Below are 23,033 nucleotides of genomic sequence, written 5' to 3'. Positions count from 1 at the left end.
CTCCTGAGCCCTCCTTCTGCAAGTGAGAAGGAAAACAAAGGAGGGTTATTCTCAGAAAATCCCATTTGCTCCTTAAGAGACCAGAAAAATGCTTTGTCCTTCTGTCCTGTTTAGGTAGCAGAGTCTGTGAGCATCACAGACCCCAAATATGTTGGAGGTGCCAGCCCAGGGTGCAAGGGCCTTGGGAGCCACCCAAGGGACCCACACATTATTTAACACATAAGGTTTAACAGTGTCTCCACAAATATTCAACATCTCCCCCAACATTGGGCTGTCGGCAATGAAACATGAAATTTTCTCTTTTGGTCATTCAACTGTGTTTGTTAAGCACCTATTTGGTCCTTCCCCTCCTGATGTGTAAATTTAGCAGCCGTACCGCCAACCGGCTGCTGGCTGGGCTGCTGGGCTGGTGGTGTGGCTGGAGGACAGGGAGCTCCGTGACAGCCCTGGCTGTTTCCACCTTAAGAATCACCAGTAGCCTCTTGAGGAACTGGCCGCTGGCGGCACACGCTTCCCTCTTGACTCTGGGTGACTGGAGGGTGGGTTTTGGCCCGTGAATGCCAAGCGCCAGACTCGTGTGTGGCAACCAGGGGACCACCCAGCCCCGGGCAACGGGCGGGCTGCGTTTCAGGGTGGGATATTTTCATGCACCAACTTGTTTTTCCTGGCACTAGGATATGGCGAGGGGAGAGAGATACACTGTGTGTGTGTGTGTGTGTGTGTGTAAACAGAAGGTGACATGAGACCAGAACAGTTTACAAGCCATTAAATTGCCTGTCCTGATAGACACGGGCCCCTCGTGCGTGTGGATAATATGTACAACGCGCGTCTCCCTTCTGGCGGTACCAGCAGCAGCTCCAGCCAAACTTCTGTTCCAAATAATCCTCCAGAGCAGTGTGGGCTGATGACGACCCTGGAGAAGTGCGCATCCCCAGGTGACCGGGGAGTCCTGGGGTCCCCAGGAAGTGGGAGGATCATGATGTCCTTCCCTCTGATCCAGCTTATGGGAGGGGCCTCCCACTAGCAAGTCTGAGCACAGACCACCTCCAGCCATCACAACCCGCTGCCCAAGCCCTTGGTTATTCTTTTTTTTTTTTTTTTTTTTAACTTTTTATTTTTTATAAACATATATTTTTATCCCCAGGGGTACAGGTCTGTGAATCACCAGGTTTACACACTTCACAGCACTCACCAAAGCACATACCCTCCCCAATGTCCATAATCCCACCCCCTTCTCCCAAACCCCCTCCCCCCAGCAACCCGCAGTTTGTTTTGTGAGATTAAGAGTCACTTATGGTTTGTCGCCCTTGGTTATTCTTTGTGGGAGAGCTCAGTTTTTGGAAATCTGCCCTCTAATGGCTTCCTCTAAGGCTGTTTGGGGTGGGATAAGGTCTGATCCCCTTTCCCGGGATTGCTCTGTGCTGTTGGGAACTAGGTCTCTGGGTTCGGGGTGTCTCTTCAGCTGGTTCTCTTACAACCTGATTTAGACCCCTTTCACTGGCTGTCCAAGCCCCATTCCCTTTGCTAGAAATGTGGCTCTCGGATGAGCACTGAGGAAGGGGCTGGAGGGTCCCTTGCATCCTCTGTTGGGCAGGAGCATCCTTCCACCAAGTGAGAAATGGGGTCATTCCCACCCCCTGCCCTCAGCCTGGTGAGCCACAGTGCATCAGCCACAGGGGCCCTCCCTGGAAAGGGTGCTCTGGGGGCTCAGGGTAGAGGGCTGAAGAGAACCCAAGTTTGCCAGCCAGCAGCTCCATTCTCCTGTTCTTCATTTCCCCTCCTCTCATGTGGAAAGCGAAGTATGAGCCCAGGTCAATAAGATTTTACTAAGGAGAGGCAGTCGTGTGTGTTGCGCCTTGGGGACTTTTGCAGATATCGTATACTCTTACTGCCTCCACACCCCCCCCCCGCCCCCGTACAGCTGAGGAAACTGAGGCTCAGGGGGCTGAGGTGACATGACCGTGGTCCCAGGTAGATGGCAACACCACCCAGGAATAGAGCCCAGGACTTTTGAGGCCAAGTTAAATGCCTTTCCCATGCCCAGAAACAGCTCAGTCTAGCAGGGGAGAGAAGACCTGCAGAGGATGAAACAACCCGATTTGAACCTTTGTTCTCTGGCACAAGGGGGACAACCCTGAGGCTGCAGTCATGCCCCTCGTTCCCTTCCATGCAGCACTGTTTAGTTCATGAAGCAGTGGCCGAGGGAAAGGGCTGAGCATAGTGGTCCCCTCTTGGGGCAATGATCTGGCCCAGAGACCAGAGCCAGGCATGCCCGCCCTGCTGGGGCCTGGGTGAGGCCTACCCAGGATGGTGGCAGGTGCCTGTTCTGTCACTCTCCTCAGTGCTTGGAAGCCCGAGGGCACAAGGACTGGCTGCCTTCCTGGAAAACGTAGGTCACTGTCTGGTCAGTCTGTCCTTGAGCTCAGGCCCAGCTCTGACCCATGGCAGGATCTGGACAGAAAGCAGAGAGCTGGCCTCCTCTCTCCCAGGGAGGAGAGCAGATTCCCAGGCCTGCGAAACCTTCCCCGTGAGAACCCCTCTTCTGTAGGAGCCAGGCCAGTGGCAGCTGGTCTCTAAGCCAGGCCTCTGGGATCATCGCCGGGACTGGGGATCCCCAGGGCTGCAAGTAGGGGCATCCAGAGTGGTGGCCAGCCTCTGGAGAGCTCAAAGGAAGGACTATGTTTTTAGTGAAGAGGACAGGGCAAGAGTCACCTCCCTCTCCTTGATGAGTGAGTGGCTTCAAAACAGCCCTTCTCCAACCTGAGGAACCACAGGACCCACAGGGCTGAAGTCAGTCCTCGCTGCTGCCCCCACTTCCCCACTATCTGGGCTTCCCTGGGCTCTGCAGAGCTTCCGTGTGGTTGTGATAGCCTGGGGAGGAGACTTATGGATTCCTAGATCTGACCACACTGAGCAGAAAGCCTTTCTCCTGCTGGTGGAAGGGAAGGCTGCCTCTGAGAGGGGTGGGGTTTAAAGAGACAGGTAGATCCTGCAGGAAAAGGGGGGAGGGTGTTGATCAGGCTACCATGGGGCACTGAGGCTCTTGTGACTGAGGGACACTTGAAAGAAGCAGTCTTGTTCCCAGGACCCTGTCATGCTTCTGTGAGGCCTGGAGATGGAGGGGGCAGGCAGGGGGCAAGCAGGGAACCATTTTTCCCTGTCTGCTGCTGTTGAATGTGCTGCCTTGAACAAAACCTGTACCAAGTGGGATGAAAAGCCCGGTAGACGTCTAGTCCCAGCTCGGCCAGAGACTGACCTCCAGGGAGGGACTCCATGTTCTTGTCTGGGACAGGAGGTGTTAAAAAAATGTACCCTCTGAAACATTGCTGAGTGTGGGAACTGGATGTGAAAGGGCTTTTTCAGCTGCGAAGTGCTGTAGGCCAGGACTGGTGTCACCAGTAGGCCTGGCTGAGGTGGCTCTCCTCTCACGGTGTGTGTGAAGGTGTGTGTGAAGGGGGTGGTGGTGGGCCAAGGTGGCTGGTGGGGTGGGGGGGTTCGGCAAGGCTGCCCACTGGGATTTTGCATTACTCCGTCCCCACTAGGAGGAGCACTCCGCACTTCCAGAGACGGGATTTTCTGCGTGGCAGGACCGGAGGGTGGAGTGGACCAGCTGCCAGGCTGGAACCTCCTCCTCCCGCTCCTCTCCCCCCTCCCTCAGGCTTCCCTTAGGGCAAACATCCCAGCAGGACCTTCCATCTCTCTCTGCCCGCCCTCCCTCTGCACTGGCAGGCTTTCAGAGACAAGGAGGAGGCCAGGCTGCCAGGAAGGGTGGGGCTGCCGGGCATGGCCCAGCCACAGTGTGACCCCGCCAGTCCCGGAAACTCTCCAAGCCTTGGACCTCAGCGGACATCCGGCAACTCAGCGGCAGGGCCTGTCGGGGGGACTGAGTGCGTGTGGGATTCCTCTGAGGTCAGCTTTGCTGGCAACTTCCAGCCTGAGAAAGGAAGAGCCATATTTTATCCTATTCTGGAGTCAGAAGGCTTTGTGATGTACCCATAGTGTGAACAGAAGTAGTGGGCAGCCTCCAAAAATGCTTCTCATGGGGGCTGTGTATGTAATCTAGATTTTTTTTTTTTTTAAATTTAAAGAAGTCATAGCTGGGGTGCCTGGCTGGCTCAGTGGGTTAAAGCCTCTGCCTTTGGTTCAGGTCATGATCCCAGGGTCCTGGGATCGAGCCCTGCATCAGGCTCTCTGCTCAGTGGGAAGTCTGCTTCTCTCTCTGCCTACTTGTGATCTCTGTCTGTCAGATATATAAATAAATAAAATCTTAAAAAAAAAAATAAAGAAGTCATAGCCAACACTTTCTGAAGAGTGTTGACCAAGTACTGGACACTTGCTAAGCGTGTTACCTGTATGAATCCTTCAACAACTCAATGAGATGAGAGCATTCTTATGCCTGTTTTATAAATGAAGAAACTGAGGCTCAGGGATAAGTGTCATTTGCCCAAGGTCACATGCACACTGATTGCTGCAATGTGGAGTCAAACCCAGCCAGGTCTGGCTGATTTCAGACCCCAGGGTCTGAAGTTTCTTAGAAGGCAGGAAGCACAGTCTACTTGTCTCTTTAGAGCGCCGGATACCTGGCGGTATAAAGAAACATCGCTTAGGGCCTGATGTATTTTGGGGAGGGGTCTGTTTCTCTCCCATTACAGTTTGATGAAGTGACATAAAATATGTGAAGGTACTTACCTCGGGGGCAAGCATGTGCGTAGTAGGTCTACATAAATCTGAGGGTGAGGCCCGGCCTTCCTCCTCTCTACATGATGTAGCTGTGCTCACCAGTGGTATTTTCAGAGAACATGGCCTCCCCTGGGGTCCCTGTCCAGGCAAGAGGTTAAAGGTCCTTGTTCGATCCTTTTGAAGTGAGGGAGTGAGGGGCTGGGGGACGGGGTGAGGCAGGGGAGGGAAGGAAGTGTCCCGGATGCCACAGGTGTAGGAGCGGGGAAAAAAGACACCTGCTCCCTTTGCTGCCGTCTCTGAGCAAGCCCTCCTCTTCCAGCTCCGCAGGGATGGTGTGGACCCAGCAGCTTGGCCCGCTCCCAGCTGTGAGAGGCTGAGTCACGCTGCGGCCCACATGTGGGAGAAGCACCGACAGTGTCATAGCACTGAAGGATGCTGGGGTGGGTGGGGTCTTGTGAGAAGAAAAGGGGCCTGGGATGAGACAGCTGGGCCAACCCCTTGGTCCCCTGGCTCCTGTGCCGACCCATGGTACACTTGGCCTCCCTCTTCATCTCCAGGCAACTGCAGACCTAGTTTTCCCTCAGGAGCCGTCTGGCCAGCCTGCCTTTTTGACTTCCCTTACAGGTGGTCAGGATAAAACTGTCCCATAATTCTGTGTATTTAACCCTCTCTGAGCTGGGTCTCAGCAGACTCCCGCTGACATGGAATTGGTCACAGGCCAGGCAGAAAGCATAACTCATTCCAGAAACCTCCACAGTTATGGTTATGCAGGCATTGGAAGAGTTGAAAGGGGCAGACAAGGGTGAAAGGCAGCCTTGTGAGCAGCAACCACAGGAGAATTCTCAGGTGGAAAGTCATAGAGAGGAGAAGGTGTTTCCAGAACCAGAGAGACAGGAACCCTTGTGGAGGTTTCCTGGCAGGAACTGGCACCACAGAGGTGACCTACCAGGGTAGAAAGACTCTGGTTTCTACCTTCCTGGCTGTGGCTGTTGGGGCCTTGGCAAACGTGACCTGCAGGGGTCAGGCCCCTGTAGGAAAGGGGAGGGAGACTAGGGAGGGGAGGGCCAGGATCAGAGAACAAACAAGCAAAATGACCTGCCTAATCTCCAGCTAGTCAGACTTTTGGAAGAGATTGTATCCCTCCAACAGGGTGATCGAGAGGGTTGGCCCTGGAAAGTCAACTTGCCTCTGGAAATTGTCCCAGATCCTCTACTGGTTACTACAATTAGTGGTAAAGACTAAGCATTTTCCCTGCTGGGACTGAGGCAGAGAAAGAACCATTTCTTGTTTCTTGTGCATTTTTCAAAGGCTACAGGAACTTCTAGTGCTTGACCAAACACTAGGTTTGACCATAATATCAGCCTTGAGGGACAGAAAGATCTGTGGCAGGCAGTAAGGCAGACTAACATGCGTGTTAGGAGGGCGGTGGGACTCAGGAGCAGGAGACCTGAGGCTAAGTCTCACCGCAGAGAAGCCGCTTACTGTCTTTGAGCCTCAAGCTACACATCTTTCAAAGGGAGACTGCATTTTCCAGGATTCTGTAGAAGTGAGCAACAAAAAGTGTGTCACGGGATTTGTGGACTGTAGCACGTTTAGATAGAAAGGCTTGGGGGTGCCTGGGTGGCTCAGTGGGTTAAAGCCTCTGCCTTTGGCTCAGGTCACGATCCCAGAGTCCTGGGATCGAGCCCCACGTCAGGCTCTCTGCTCAGCAGGGAGCCTGCTTCCCTTCCTCTCTCTCTGCCTGCCTCTCTGCCTACTTGTGATTTCTGTCAAATAAATAAATAAAATCTTAAAAAAAAAAGAAAAAAGAAAGGCTTGTGCCTGGGAACACGTACCACCACAGGAATGGAGCTCAGCTTTGTTTTGGGGTCAATGTAGCCCCTCAGAGTGGGCACCCATAACCCTTGCCTTATCACCACAGTATCAAAGGCAGCTGGATTTCAGTCAGCTCGTCCAAACCCTCTCCTAAAGGAGGAATCTAATTCTCCAGAGTCCTCAAAGCTGATCCTTCCCATCCTCGCTCTCTCTCCCTTCCTTCCTCCAGTAATTGGAGCACCTGCTCTTTGCTGGATTCTGTGCCGGCTGCTGGTCTGCGACAGAAATGGAGACCGCTACGGGCCTCCTCCTCACAGAACTGACGGTTTAGCCCTTGAAAGTCTCTGCCAACGATTTCTGTTGAATACCTCCCGACACCGGATGCTCACTACTGTGCGGGATCGCCTTTCTCGGCAGGTTCGTTTTTCCTTGTTTAAACTGTAGTGCTTGTTTTGACCTCTGGAGCTATACAAAACAAGTCTAAGCCCATTTCCTATGTCAGTGCCCTTGAAACGTGGAAAAATAAACATGGCACGCTCAGAAAATGTTCTCACTGTCCAGTTTCCACTCGTGAAAGGGAAGCTGATTCTCTGTGAAGGTAAAATCTTCCAGGTCGTGAGGTCAGAGCCCGGGACTGTCATCGCCGGGGCAGGGGGTGGGGGCTCGAGCCCTGTTCCCCGTTCACCTAGGGCAGAGGGAAGCTGCGTGGGGGAGAGCCACAGAGGGAGGCAGGGGCCAGGCTTGCAGGTGGTGAGGGAGGTGGGCCAGAGTGAAGTGATGGGGGTCTGTCGCTCTGGAATGTGGGGCGCCCGTGATGCAGACTCTGGCTGTCGGCCCAGGACCAGCCACAAGCCCAAGCTCCTGGCTTTCTGCTCTGATTCACAACTTCCTCTCTTCCCGGAGGAATCCCCTTTCTGGCTCTAGAGGCCTGACCCCAGTGTCCCCGTGAATGTCGTCTGACAGCTGCCTGAGCGCACTGCAGCCCCCGTGCCTGGTGCCCGCTGGACGTGCTCGGAGGCTGGGGCCCCGGGAGCCACCTCTCGGGGTGTCAGAGGCGAGCTGCAGCCGCCCTTCCGTCAGCAGGAAGCCCGGCCACAAACACTTGGACAGGAAGCGCAGGCGCTGGCCAGCTGAGCGAGCTCTGGTTTCTCCTGCGTCTGAGGGTCTGGCCCAGGGTGGAGGAAGGCCGGCCAGGTGCTGCGGCCTGCCGTGACAGGGCTGGGACGTGGGCTCAGGGTGTGAGCGGAAAAGGACCGCGGACGCTGGGCCAGGGGAGGCGCTTCCTGGAGGAGGGCGAGGGAGCCGGGAACACGACATCCCCCAGGCCTGGGCCAGCTGGCTGCGGACAGGCAAGGACCCCTTTGTGACGGTTCCAGACAAAATGTGTTCACTTGGGTCCAGACCTCCAGCATAAACCCAGGCCGGCTCCAGCCTCCAGGCGGCCTCCGCCTCCGTGAATACACACTGCAGTCTCCTGGGGTGGGCTGTCCACACGTTCCCAGCTGCAAGAAGGACTCCTCTCAGGGGAGGGCTCTTTCGTAACCTACCCAGTTGTATTGTGAGGGAATTAATAAAAGATTGCGTGCTGAGCGGGGGACAAAAGCGGTTTTGCGTTGAAGGTGGACATTTTTGCTTTTCAGGGCTAGACGCCATTCTCCTCAGGGCTGTCTGTGTGTGCAGACGTGGGTGTGCCCCGGGGACCCCCAGGAAGTACAGAGCACTTTAGTTTTTCACAAGTCCCAGCCCCCTACATTTGTTTCTCACAACACGATGGGCCAGTAAGAGGTGGCTGGTATCTGGGGACCAGGGGGTAGATCGATTGGCTTAAGGGCAGGCAGCTCAGCAGAGCCCGGCCACGGCCATGACTTTGGCTGTTCTAGAAAGAGCACTTCTAGGATTACTTTCCAAGCACCTGAGCATCTCCTTCTCTATCCTGGACTGTGTGCTGGCACCAGCCCGGGTGGGGCGTGGGAAGACAGGGTGGGGGGTATGGAGTGGGGGTCGTGGGGATGGGAGAAGGAGGTGGATGGGCTCCAGGCCCATTGTTTCGTGTGCATTTTGAAAACTTCCTAGGTGAATCATGCCTGGAGCTTTAGTCTCTCCTTCCCATCCCCCACAGGTTTTTATTTGTGGCATTTCAGTACTCTAGGTTTTATCATCATCTATGACCTTTGTGGTTCTGACTCTAGACCGAGGGTTGGCAACTTTTTCTGTAAAGGGCAGAGAATAAATACTTGAAGTTGTGGGCATTCAGCGTCTGTTGCCGGTGCTCAAACCCAGCCCTAGATGACATGTAAAGGAATGGGCACAGCTGTGTTCCAATAAAACTTTATTCACAAAAACAGGCAGTGGGCTGGCTTCTGTGCCCAGCTGTCATTCTCAGATCTCTGCTTTTGAACTTGAAGACAGGGACTCTTCTTTGTTCTTATACAACCACGAGCCTTCTCCTTACCCCCAGCACCCATGTGGCGTTGACTGGGTTTATACCTTATGCTCAGAGGAATTCAGTGTCAACTCACTGAGTGAATGCGTGAATGAAAGACTTTGTAAATGAAACCAGTATAGAACTGGTTAGTTTTTGAGTCTGATCCTTGTCAGGAAGCCATAGAATATGCGTGAGTATAATCTCATCGAGGGGAGTCTGTAGGCCTTGTTGGAACACCGTTCAGCTGCTTCTGCGCCATGAAGACAGGCATGTGGCTTAGCCTCTCCTCTTGCCTGAATGAGATAAAGGGTTGTTGTGGGAAACCCAGAAAATGCGTGGGAAGCCTGGGGCCTGTGCTGGGCACACGGGAAGTGCTGGAGAAATGGCACCGCTTGCTGCCCGGAAGGATGTAGTGTTACTGCGGACAGCCCTGTGAGTTCAGGGTCAGGCTCCAGGTGGGACCTCGGGATTCCTCTTCCTTCTGATGTACGGAGGGGAGGAGAGTGTGAGGATAAATGAAAAGCTACCCTGCAGTCTGGAAAAGGGAGGGTTAGGTAAACCCAGGTGGTTTTGCAGAGGTGTCCCCACGTGGCCCTTCTGGAGGCGTCCCGAACTTGCTGTCCACACCACACCTCCTCATCTCTGCTGTCCGCCTCCCAAGCTGCTCTTTCTTCTCCAGCTCCTCGGATCCCTCGGTGGGCATCATGCCGGCTCCCTCCTACCCTCAGGCCAGTAACCACCCAAGCAGCCACCCTCCTGACCCCGTCCTGCTCAGGTTCTGAAATCGTCAGTGGTTCCCCATTGTGAGGAAGCCGATGTCCACTGATCTTTCCAGCCTCCTCTCTCCCCCCGCCCCCCACGGCATAATTTGCCGCGTGTTCTGGCCTCACAGGTGGACGTCACTCTGAACATGCTCCTCTTTTGCTATTTTTTAATCTGTTACCTGCTCCCTCCTTCTCGCACCCCAGAATCCGCATCCTGTCCAAGATAGCACGGATCAGTCATTAAACAGTATCACACGGCCCCAGAGTTTAAAAACACAGTTTCTAAAGGTATATCACTTCATTCTAGTTTGGAACTTAGCTCTGGGAAAATCTGTACTACTGGTATAGTATTATTTTTTTTTTCTGCTGAAGGGAAACTTATATAGATACGTTCTATCTAGAAATACCCAGGCTTGGGCTTATGGGTCAACGCTGTAGCAGCAAACACGACATGTGTAGTCCAGGCGAAGAATGAGGTGACAAGCAAGGATGCCATCTGATTAAATTCTCCTTCCAGAATTCCTCTAGGGTTACAAACAAAAGGCTCCTTCCAGCAGCAGGAGTCTCAAGCAGGACCTGTCACCGGGAATCCGACATGACCAACAGCTGATACGTGGCCTCCTACAACTTCAAAGCCCGGTGAGTTTGGAATAAAGCATGAGGCCCTCCAGGCCCAGGAATTGGCAGGGTGAAAACTCACATGGGTGTTCTCTTTGCCGTCCTGCTGATGGGTAATTGTAACTCAGCCGGTCCTTGGGAAGGGCCTTGGCGCAGACATCCTGGGCCAGTCCACATGGATCTTCTTCCCGCTCCCTTCACCCCTCTCCACTCTCCTGCAAGCCTGTCCCTCATCTAACCTGCTGCCCGCTCCCTTGGAGCTTATTGAAACCCTCCCAGCATCTCTTTCTTCTGAGAATAGGCAACCAGGACCCGATAGAACTTCCATCCTCACCTGTTTGCATACCAGGATTAAATAGCCTCTGTCTTTTCCAAAGCTACAAAGATTTTTTTTCCTTTTCTTTTAGGGAACAATGTACAAAGGCTTAATTCCTTTCAGACATCAGTAGGGCTGAAAACACGGGTGAATGCAGTGAAATGATTTTCTTAAAAATAAGGAAGATACTAGGGCACTTGGGTGGCTCAGTGGGTTAAGCCTCTGCCTTGGGCTCAGGTCACGATCCCAGGGTCCTGCGATCGAGCCCCACATCGGGCTCTCTGCTCAGTGGTAAGCCTGCTTCCCCTCCTCTCTCTGTCTGCCTCTCTACCTACTTGTGATCTGTCTGTCAGATAAATAAATAAAATCTTTAAAAAAAAATAAGAAAGATACTCGTTTTTTGTTTAAAATCCACTTTTACTAACCTCTCTCATGTAAAGTTCCTGTTTGGTTTAGAAACAGCAAAGTGTACTGGACAGAGGATGAGATGGAAAATTTCCCCTTAATCAGGAAGGGAAATGAGCTCATCTTTATCTTACAAAACGCTTCTTTTTGATGCTAACTCACCTATACCCTAGGGTCCTTGGGAGAAGCGTGGTTGGGTGCTTTGAATTGTAAGGAAGAAAGCAAGGTTAGAGGCATATCTTGATTTTAGGAACTTGAAGTATTGAAGCCTAAACTTATTAAACAAGCAAAAGGATAGATTTTGTCATGGTAAAATAATCCACAACACTGAAAAGATGAATTTCACAATGCATTTTTAAAAATTTTTTATAAACATATATTTTTATCCCCAGGGGTACAGGTCCGTGAATCGCCAGGTTTACACTTCACAGCACTCACCAAAGCACATATCCTCCCCAATGTCCATAACCCTACCCCCCTTCTCCCAACCCCCTCCCCCCCATCACAATGCATTTGGAATGGGATTCGATTTACTGAGGTTTAACATAACATTTCAGGTAAACCTTCTGTGGGACAAAGCAGGTTTCTTTTTGATATTCTATTGATTGGGATGAGGTTTGAGTTTAAACAAGTTAGAAGTTTGTTTTTCTCTCCTGTAAAAGCCCAGGTTGGGAGGTAGAGGGCTGACATCACCTTCCTTGTACATCAGAGACCCAGATTTATTCACTTATTCACTTATTGAATCAGTCAGTCAGCAAGTATTTTATTTACCACCAATTAGGCACTGGCATTCCAGCAGTGGGGTGGGGGTGGGGGTGTAGGAGTACACAAAAATCCCTACCATCATGACAGTTGCCTTTTGAGCCACTGGGCATGGCCTTGAACTTAGGGCCCGAGATGTCTGTAGGTCTGCATTCAAGGCAGCAGGATGGAGAACAAAGAAGGAATAAAGAAGAGGAAGGCAAGTGTGCGCCTACATAATTTTTTAAAATGACTCTTTCCCAATACATTCCATGTGGTGATTAGTCACATGGTCCCACCTAGCAGCAAGAAAAGCTGGGAAATGTAGTCTTTTTCTTCTTCTTCTTCTTCTTCTTCTTTTTTTTTTTTTAAAGATTTTATTTATTTATTTGACAGAGAGAAATCACAAGTACACCGAGAGGCTGGCAGAGAGAGAGAGAGAAGGAAGCAGGCTCCCTGCTGAGCAGAGAGCCTGACGCGGGACTCGATCCCAGGACCCTGAGATCATGACCTGAGCCGAAGGCAGCGGCTTAACCCACTGAGCCACCCAGGCGCCCCTCTTCTTCTTTTTTTTAAAAGTCGAAATGTAGTCTTCATTCCGGGTGACCCTCATGAGCCCAGCTGAAAATCTATTATTAAGGAAGAAAGGAAAATGAAAAAATAGTAGGGGGCAGGGAACTACTGTTACCATCCACAAATAAAATTTGTGATAAAAAAATAATAATACAGTTTATTCAGTATACCATATCCAAAATATTATTTTGACATGCCACTGATATAAAAATTATTTTTTTTAATTTGCTTGTCCCTCTCCCTCTGCTCCTCCCCCAGCTTGCTCACTCCCTTACTCAAAAATAAATAAATAAATAAATAAATAAAACATTAAAAAAGAAGAAGAAGAGGAAGAAGAAGAAGAAGAAGGAGAAGAAGAAGAAGGAGAAGGAGAAGAAGAAGAAAAATGGAGACTCTCAGGCCCCACCATAGACCTACTAAATTAGAATTTGTATTTTAATAAGATCCCCCAGGTGCATGGTGAGCACATCGGAGTATGGTGGGCACTGTTTTATAGTTCTCCTTCTTTTTTTTTTTAAAGCTTTTATTTATTTATTTATTTATTTATTTATTTATTTATTTATTTGATTTACTTGAGAGAGAGAGAGAGCACAAGCAAGGGGAGAGGGGCAGAGACAGAGGGAGAAGCAGACTCCCTGCTGAGCAGAGAGCCCGATGCTGGGCTCAATGCCAGGACCTTGAGACCATGACCTAAGCTGAAGGCAGACACCTAACTGACTGAGCCACCCAGACGCTCCACTGTAGACTGTTTTAGAACATTTTCATCACCATTCTGAATGTGTTGGCAGTCAGCACCCCTTTGCTGCTAACACCAGGCAATCCCTAGTCTGTGTCATGTCACCGTGAACATGTCTGTTCTGGAAAGCATACCGCATGTGGTTTTTTGGTGACTGGCTTCTTTCACATAGCCTCATGTTTTTGAGGTTCATGTATTTTGTAGCATGCCTCAGCACTTTATTCCTTTTTATGGCTGAATAGTACTCCACGGTATCAAGAGATCACATTTTGTTTATCTATTCATAAACTTGTTACATTTTATATAGAAGCCAGAAAGAAGAGGAAACGCAGTAAGGGACTCAAGGAAATAGCATCTCGAGGGTTCAGAGTCACAGAATATCAGAACTGAGAAGAAACTGAGAAATCCCTCAGCACCTTGTTTTCCCTGTGGCAAACCCGAGGCCTGGCAAGGGAGCCCATTTCCTGTGGTCCCTCAGCATGAGAGCCTGGCGCTGTGAGGAGGACCAGGTTCTCCTGACTCCAAGTTCCTCTGCCACCGTACATCCATGCCCTCAGGGCTCCCCTCCAAGGTGGCCGTGGAAACAGCTGTCACTGGCGTGAGTGGAGAAAGCTATGGAGTGTTTGCATCTCTGTCTGGGCCTCAGTTTAGGAAACCGTTTGGAGTTCAAATCCCGGGGGATTTAGAGTGATGTCTGGAGAACTGTTTTGAAGAACTGGTGGAGAGGAGTCTGTCGGATATTCTGGACCTCTCTCTCTCCATTCACTTTTAGCTACATCGCTCTCTCTCTCTTTTTTAAGACAGAGAGACAGTGAGAGAGACAGTGACAGACAGAGAGTGAGAGAGGGAACACAAGCAAGGCAGTGGGAGAAGAAGAAGCAGGCTCTCTGCTGAGCAGGAAGCCCAATGCAGGGCTTGATTTCAGGACCCTGGGATCGTGACTCGAGCCAAAGGCAGCCGTTTAACTGACTGAGCCACCCAGGCGCCCCTAGCCGTATCTCTTAACCATCAGTAAGGATGTATTAAACATTCAGGAAGGAAGTGCGTCACCGGGATGGACCTCACACCGCCACTCACACAGAGGCCCAGGGAGGGAAGGCGACTCCCCACGGAGCAGCCAGTGTGCCCAGGGCACCATCTCTCTGTGGTTCCCTTGTTGGTTGGGGCCTTGTTTGCCAACAACAGCCGTGGGTTCTTGCCCACGATGCTGCCACCTCAGGATGCTTGCTGCCTCTTCTCGGGACTCTTGACAGCCACCACCACCATCAATAAACCTTGAAACCCTCTGTCTTGGTGCTTCTTTGTCAGATTCAAAAGCTCAGGCATGAGCCTGTGAGAGGTTGGGTTCCTTGAGGTGTGGAGAGTGAATGTCTGCTTCCCTTGGGCCTCCGCCACAGGGAGGCAGGGCCCTAGCTCTCTCTATTTTGGGATTATTCTAAATTAGGCAGACTGGATACTGGGTAGTCAAAAAACAACAGGTGCCCACGGCGGTTATAAATATAGTGTTCTCCAGTGAGGAGAAACCAGAAGCCGTGTCCCATCAAACAATACCAACGTGGGGCAGTGACTCAGGGAGGCAGCAGCCGGGAAAGATGGAGCTGGGCATTAAAAAAGAGCTGAGGAACTTTCTGGGGTGGGGGGGTGTGCTCCATTCCGATGGTCTCTCAGAGAGACAGAAGCACGTTTAGTGGCAGATTGGGGTCCAGGGGAGAATGAACCCATGAGGAGCCACGAAGCAAAATCGTGTGAGGAATAGCTAAAGGAACAGAGGGGGTTTAACCCTGATAAGAACTGCATGCTGGGGAGCAAGAAAAGTGTGTTCCCCATCTTTAAACACTGGAAGAGCCACCATGGGGGAAGATGTAGTCCAGAAGGTGTGGCTCAAATCTAGAGGTGGGAAAGTATAAAAAGGCAAATTTCCACACCATATGAAGATGTTTCTAGCAATCAGAGGTGCCCATTAAGTAAGTAGAGTGATTCTGAAGGTGGGGACCTCTCCCCAACCAGAAGAGTTTAAGCAAGGACACGGGAGGTCCTTGGGTTAGCCTCTAAAGTTTCACCATCCCTTACAGTGGCCGGTAACCATATGTGGCATTTGAGCACATACTGAAATGATAATTTTTGGATGTATTGACGCAGCCCATTGCCTGGTCTGAGAGGCAGAGGAGCAGAGTCCTGCAGGTACAGGTTCTTCTCCCAGCATCACCAGTCAGACGCATGGCCCTCCCCTGGGGAACGGGGAGGTCTGGGGTAAATGTTCCTCCCAGAGCTGATGGTGTCCAGGGGGGTACGTGAGAGAAGAACCGAGACCTATGTGTGTGCAGGCTGAAACTCCAGAAGAGTCCAGTGTCTAGCGTGGTGAGATGGGCAGAGACTGGGGTAAGGGTCTGGACACCTCAGGGGCTGATCTGGTGGGGGTGATCTCCTACATCTTGGGTACGCACAGAGAGGCACGTCACCTTGCTGAGTGCATGCCAAGGGCTCAACACAGAGCAGCTCTTGGAGTCCTTGACAGCAGTACCTGCTGTATTGCATTCTGACATGGAGCAAACTGGGAGTCAGGGCTGGGCTTCTGTCTATCTCGTACAACTGGTCTCGTATCTGAGTTACAGCACTGTGGGACTGCAGAGCCGTTAGAGATCCCAGATACCATCTCAGCGTGGTGCAGATTAGGTAACTGGTCTGTGGGAGGGGAAGTGCGGCCGGCAGCTGGCAAGAGGGCAGGGCGGGGGTTGTATGTGACACGTGTGACTTTTCCCCCCTCTCCCCACACCCTTGTCAACACCGCTTCCTAGCCCTAGTAATTCAGGAAGGCAGTCTGTCTGACCAAAAGGCAGGAAGTCCACTAGGCCCACTCCCATGCCGGTGGCGGCTGGTTCTATTCTCAGCCCGGCAGGGACCACACACCCTCTGGGCACGTAGTACAAGCCCGACTGCTCACTTTATTCTAGGATGGGCCACATTTGGTCCATTTCTTAGTTGTTTGTGTTTTCCTCATATTTTATATCTCAGGGACAACTTCAGGGCATCTCGGGTTCCAGTGCAAGATACTCCTGACCCATCATCTGGGAAGAGAGATTTTTGTGACTCAGTTTTTCCCAGTACTTTTCCCGTTGACATTGTTGTTCATTAACTGAAATAATACAAGGTTTTATAGTTTAATATGTCTATTTTCAACTCAAAGATAAAAGAATTTATTTTTCGTAAGACATTTTGAAAAACAAGTACTCTGTGTGAGGCACTCAATAGAGCCTACTTTATTTTTTTTTTTTTCAAGATTTTATTTATTTACTTGACAGAGAGAGAGAGACAGCAAGAGAGGGAACAGAGGGAGAGGGAGAGGGAGAGGGAGAAGCAGGCTTCCCGCTGAGCAGAGAGCCCGACACAGAGCTCGATCCCAAGACCCCAGGATCATGATGAGCGGAAGGCAGACACTTAGCTGACTGAGCCACCCCGGTGTCTTTGGTGCAACCTTTTGAAACTTACCTGCTCCAATGAAGCCGGTTCTAAGGGAGGTAATCTTTAGCATTGAAATGATCTCCTTCTCTCTCGGGTTGGCTGTTCTCATTTATTCCAGGCCCTTAATTTCAGCACAATTTGTGATGTCTGGGTATTTATTTTAAGCAAGTCAGCCTGGACTTCATCAAAATCACCGTATTTTAGGGAAAACATCTGTAGGGCTAACGTTTGGGGTTTCAAGGAGTGTCAGCTTTAAGCCTCTGACCAATGCTCCAGAAGGGTAAAGGCAGACAGCAAAAGCTGCCATCTTCATGGAGGATACTAAGCAAATGGGAGTTTCTCCTAATGCGGCTGAAAGGCCCAGCTGCTCCAATTCAATTCTCTTTTCTTTTTTTATATTTTTTAAAATTTTTAATTTTTTATAAACATATATTTTTATCCCCTGGGGTACAAGTATGTGAATCGCCAGGTTTACACACTTCACAGCACTCACCATAGCACATACCCTCAATTCAATTTTCTTTAAAGATTTTATTTATTTATTAGACAGAAAGAGAGATCACAAGTAGGCAGAGAGGCAGGCAGAGAGAGAGGGGGAAGCAGGTTCCCCGCTGAGCAGGGACCCCGATGCGGGGCTCGATCCCAGCACCCTGAGATCATGACCTGAGCCAAAGGCAGTGGCTTAACTCACTGAGCCACCCAGGCGCCCCTCCAGTTCAATTCAAGGAGAATTCAGGGAGGGCCCAGGTTGAGGCCAGTGCTGCCTTCATCACTGGGAAATCTCCTGCTTTCTGCCAAGTGTCTCCTTGCTCCTAGCAGAGCATTTATTGAGCACTTAGTACCTGGCCAGCTCTGGGCCAGTGCTGTCGGAACAGATTAACACCAGAGAGATGGACTGCACAAGGGCAGGCTCCTTCCCTAGCCGACTTCCTCCAGGGGGCGCCCTGACCAGGCAGTGATGGTCGGGGGAGGGGGGTGCGGTGGGGTGGGGGCTGGCATTCCTTTTGTCGTCACAATGGCAGCATTTGAAGACCCAGAAGAAGCTGACATTTTGCCTTTTGTACTGCAGGTCCCCTCTATGACTAGAACACTGAAACCCTACTGTTCTGAGCCGGGCCCCAGGCAGCTGGCGAAGCTCGCGCCGCGGTCTCAGATGCTCCCTGTATCTTCCGCGGGGGCTCGACTCCTGTCTGGGTGGTTATGTAGGTGCTGGGTACTGCTGCCATCTCTTTGGCCCTGCAGGCAGGCAAGACCAGTGCAGACTCCTCATTTCCCTAGTCCCTCAACCTGCTTCCCTTTGTGCACCTCCTTCCCCCGCAGGGATGGACACACATCCACTCAGCACCCGGCTGGCAATCTCAGACTCACCTGAAGTCATTCCTGCTCCCTCTCCTTCATCACCCAACTGAAGCTGATTGTCAGTTTCTTCAATCTATGGATTCCCCTCCGTCCTCAGTGCTACCAACTCAGTGCAGTCATCCTGTGCCGTCACAGTCTCAGGGCCTGGCATGGGACCCCCTGGCAGGTGGCTGCTTACAGTGCTTGTTGAGTCCGTGACTGAGAGAGTGAGTCGTTGAGACCTTCTCCGACGATCTCTCCCATCTCACCTCTGTCTTCACTCTAGCTTCCTCTTCACCTGGCACCCATCTTGAATTCCTTTGGGCCCCCTGTGCTCCCCCTACCTCTGGAAGACTCTTATCCTCCTATCTGAATGAGACAGCTCCTCTGTGCCCCAGTGTCACACATGCCCAGCGTGTCCCCACAGAACATGAATCCCCCTGCATTGGATCGCCTGTTGGTGTACGGGTTGCTCTCTCATTGACGCTGAGCTCCATGACGTGGGGTCTGTGTTTTGCTAATCATCGTATTCCCAGCATCTAACGCATAGGAGGCGCTCCTTTAATATTTATTGACTAAATGAAGGTGTAGAAAAGCCTGCCTCTGTGCCTTACCCCTTGCCACCCGCAGCTCTCCACCAGTGAACACAACCCCCTCCCCCCCAACGAAAATCCATGTGGAGTTTGATACTGGTCACTGTGATGTACAGTGGGGTCTCTGAGTCTCAGGACCAGTGTCATGTGGAAATTGGTTTCCAGGAACTGGCATCACCCATTCCAGTCTTTGGCCGACATTGGGCCACTTGAAATAGAGCATCCTGACCTGCACAGAGGCTCGGCTTTAGTGTTTCTTGACCTTCCAGAGTCTATCCAGGGCTGTGCCCTCTTCTGACATTTTCTGACTGGGTCTCTTAGGTGTTTTGTGCTAGACTGATCTCTTCACCGGGCTGTGAACACTCTGGGGCAGGGGTGACATCTAATTCATGTCTAGCAGCACCCCTGCTCACCCTCTAGCCCCATAGCCCCCAGAACAAAGGCTTTTTTGTACATAGTAGGTTCCTAGGAAAGGGCAGGTAAGATCAATCAGAAGCTGGAGGGACTCAAACTCTGGGAATTAGGATGACTGGAGAGAAGCCGTAAAGGTGAGGAGGGAGAGGGGGGAAAGGGGAAGATACTCCTCAGCAAGAGCGCGTACCAAGGAGGAGATGACGCGAAGGACACTGGCAGGAATAGCAGGCACACGTGTGGGGGTGGGGCGGGGAGGGAGAGGGGGAGAGCAGAGTACCCGATGCACAAGCCCATGCCAGGCTTCCCTGGCAGTGGAGAGCCACAGAGAGGTGCATGCTGGGAGCTGCGCGTGCCCTCCTCCAGCGGCAGGGATCCTTGGTACTTCTCTGCCCCCATTCCCCCAGGTGATGCAAAGCTCTTCTCGCTCTTTACAACAAGATAAGAATCAGGTCAGCAGGAGCTTTATGTCCCCTCTAGAGAGGACAGGGAACCAAGGGCTGGTTATCTTCGTCCCTATCGATCACCACCACCTTCCTCACCGGTTTTCAGGTCTGAATACACCTGCTGGAAGTTCACCTGGGTGCTCACCTTTACGATCTCATTCTGATAGTCACAGCTGCCTTATTTACACCTTGTAGTTGAAAGATGCAAAAGTTCAGAGAGGTGGAGGGCAAAACCAATGTCACAGAGCCATTCTGGGGATGGGGGAGGGGCTGTGGGTTGAGAAACTTGCTCTGAAAGTCCTCTTGGGAAGTATCCAGAGGGGCACAGCCCAAGTCCGTGTGTCCTGGTTCTCTCCGTGGGCACCCGCCTCTGTCCGTGTGTCTCCTGCACGTCAGGATGTGTGCACAGTTCAGTGTGCACGTATGGAACTGTGCTGGGAGAGGCCTTGGGGCTGAGTGCGTGCGTGCATGCGTGTGTGTGTGTGTTTGTGTGTGTGCGTGTGTGAATGTGGCCTGGGCGCCTACACACGTGTGCACGCAGGCACTCCGCCCCCTTCTCAGATGTCTTGGCTGTGGGTTTGACAACTGAAACCCAGCTGCGCTCAGACCGGGGAAACATCCGCTGTGGAGACCTAGGAGGAGCTGACAGTCCCAAAAGAGGGGTTGTGCATGCTGCCAGCAAGCGCTCCTGGCCCACTGCCTAATTCCCTGCAAATGCTCTTTAAATCTGTTTCTAATTTGGACTATGCCTTCCCCTGCCCCCTCTGGTCCCTCCCTGCTCCCCCATCTTGCCTGAAACCAGTCAAATTATGCTGAATAATGGCTGTGGAGGGGGTGTGTGTGCTAAAGGTCACCAGTGGGCTGTTGGAGGGTGTAATAATGTCACATTTTAATTTACGCAGGGAACGGTGCAGGAATCAAAACCAATAAATTTGGGCTGTACTTGCAACTCCAGCCAACGGGAACTCCGGCAGGTTATGCCACTTCCAGGGCAGAAATCACTAACCGTCACACCCCACCATCCACTGTGCTTGAGAAAACCCATGTTCTTCCAAGCAGATGCAAAATCCAGGGTTTTCTGTCTGCGAGGGAACTTGTACTCGGAGACTTGCAGCATCAGCAAGAATCTCTCCAGTTGTCTGAGCATCCCCCAGATGTTCTGGGTATTAAGAATCTAAAACAAAATACGTCTTCCATATTTTTTGCAGTCCTGGGAGATACTCAGCACCAGGGTGACCCAGATCCATGGGAAAGTGTATACAAAGCAGAATGGGAAGAGCGGAAAGCAGAGCTGTGTGTACATACTGACAGCAGCTTGGAAAGCTTATTTACATTCGAGAAAGGTGGGGAGGGGCTATGAGAGACATCTGTTGGAACTGGGGTCCTGTGGAGGGGCTGGGGATGTGATCTGAAGTACAGTTGGTTTAATAATTAATGCGGACTTAATTAAAAAGAGAACATGCATTCTTCAAGGGACCTTGCAGACCAAAATTGGCCAGAGGGCGGGAGGTGTCCTGATGTTTCCTTCTCACCTGTACCTTGCCACCAGGTAGGGGAGGAAGCCCGGAGCAGGACAAAGGCGCAGGCTTTCAATGGCTCTGGAGGTCTGGTGAGAACTGCATCCCTCCCTCCAGCATGTTGAGAGTCTGCAACTGGCGTGTGCTCCAGGGGCTGCGGTGGGGGCCTGGCGGGCTGCCCACCCCTCAGCTGGCTCAGCAACGGCAGGAAGGTGGGTTTGCAGTCCTGGGGGCCACCGCTGGGGAGCCCTGAGGCTGTCAAGCCTCTGGAGCACACGCTTCTCCATCTGGTTGGAAAGGAAGCAGGGGGGAGGGAGAGGTGCTCTGGGTTGAATGACACCCCGAGGACTTCTGCTCCCCTTTCCCTGCCACACAGCAGACAGCAGCCCCCGGAATGCCTTGGGAGAGCAGGGAGGAGGGTCCCACACTAGTGTTGTTTCCCAGCGCCTGTCTCCTAGTTCGAGGCACTTCCCTTCTGTATCTTTTTCATTTTTAAACTGTTGCCGTTCATTTAGTTGTGTGTGATGCTAAGGACTTTGCAGGTGTCAGAAGCTGTACTTGATCCTCAGAACACACCTGCAAGGCCAGGGTGGTGGAGATGGCTGGTTGTCAGCCAGAAGTGCGTCCTTCGCTCTCTTTAGGGCCGAGTCCTGCTGGGAAATGATTCCTCCTCCAGGGACCACATTCTCCAACCCCCTTTACCATCAGTTGCAGCCATAGCACTGGGTCCTGACCAGTGGCTTGTGAACAGAAGTCAGTTGCTCCACACAAAGCCCGGCCCATGAGAACCTACCCAGAAGGATCCTCTAAGCCCTATCTCTTCCGCTCCAGGGGGAACAGAGACCACCCCCAGATGCCCCTAGAAGCCACAGATTTAATATGGCTCCTGAATGCCTGTGTGCAGAAAGACTGCCTGGCCAGTATGTTCCCTGCCCAGTCCTGAGCAAGAAATAAACTTATATCTTACTGTTTCCAAGCTGTTATATGTTTGGGGGTCTGTCTGTTCTATCAGTCAATCTACCCTAAGTGACTAGGAATTTTCACTCCCATGTTATGCACTGAGGACACCAAAACTCAGAGAGGAAAAGAAATTGTCAAAGGTCACATGTCCAATAGATAGCAAGGTCACAATTGGAGTCTAGACCTCATTGGTCTCTAGGGCATGTGCACTGTGTGAGTTTCCCCGAGCAAGTTCATTCAGAACATTATTAAAACAGCAGTTACCACTACACCCCGGAATATCCATGCTCAAGTAAGTTTGGGGCATGCCAACCTCAACAAAGTCCACGGGTTTCTTCACTGAAGCTATTTTCAGGATGTTAGATGCTTATGACCACTGAGCATCGCCACGGGGTATGGGGTCTTCCACATTTGTGAGACCACAGCAACCTCCCCTCTATAGAGCTTCTCGTGAGACTCACTTGCATGGAAGACAATTTGGGAGGGGTTGACCTCCAGTATGCTGCCTGTTATGGGCTGAATTGTGTCCCTTCCACCCCCACTAAAAGAGATACATCAAGATCTTAACCTTGGAAGGTGACCTTCCTTGGAAATAGGGTCTTTGCAGATTTAACCAAGTTAAGATGAGATCTGTGGGCAGGTCCTAATTCAACACAACTGGTGTCCTTATAAGAGAGGAAATTTGGATACAGAGACAGAGAGGCACAGAGCGCAGATGATGTGGAGACACAGAGATGCACCAGGAGGACACCATGTGAAGGTAGAGGACAGGAAAGATGCAACCATAAACCAGAGAACACGGGGGACCACAGGCAAACACCAGACGCTAGCGGAAGCAAGGAAGGATTTTCTCTTAGAGCCGTCGGACAGAGTGTGGGCCTGTCAACACCTTGATTTCAGGCTTCTAGCCTCCAAAATGTGAGAGAACAAATTTCTGTCGTCTGTGGCCACCCAAGTTCTGGCACGGGAGTATGGCAGCCATGGGAAATGAGTATATTGCCTCCAGCAACTTTTAAGACCAAAGTTTCTGGGCAGTGATAAGCATCCAAACAGCCCAGGGTGGCTTCAGTTTACCAAAACACAGAGAAAAAGAGCAGGGAGGGACAGGTAGCAGCAGCGAAGAGCGCCTCTGGTGCCCCGCTCTGCAGCCTACTTCGGCTGTTTGACCTCTCTGTGTACAGCTTACTTTTCTATCTATACAGTGGGGCTAACAAGGCTCACGCTCACTTCATAGGT

At 51.5% G+C, this 23,033-nt stretch overlaps 1 long non-coding RNA gene across 1 annotated transcript; it reads left to right on the top strand.

The window, feature by feature from the left end:
* The first annotated feature begins 6,992 nt into the window (after window positions 1-6,992).
* LOC309843129 lies at window positions 6,993-12,482 on the top strand. The gene is made up of 3 exons (XR_014299962.1): window positions 6,993-7,093; window positions 10,202-10,323; window positions 12,161-12,482. It is a non-coding gene; the product is annotated as an uncharacterized lncRNA (long non-coding RNA).
* Window positions 12,483-23,033: the final 10,551 nt, after the last annotated feature.

Source organism: Mustela nivalis (assembly GCF_964662115.1).
Source record: "Mustela nivalis genome assembly, chromosome: 1".
In the NCBI taxonomy this organism is placed as follows: domain Eukaryota; kingdom Metazoa; phylum Chordata; class Mammalia; order Carnivora; family Mustelidae; genus Mustela; species Mustela nivalis.
This window is presented reverse-complemented; position numbering and strand designations above follow the sequence as displayed.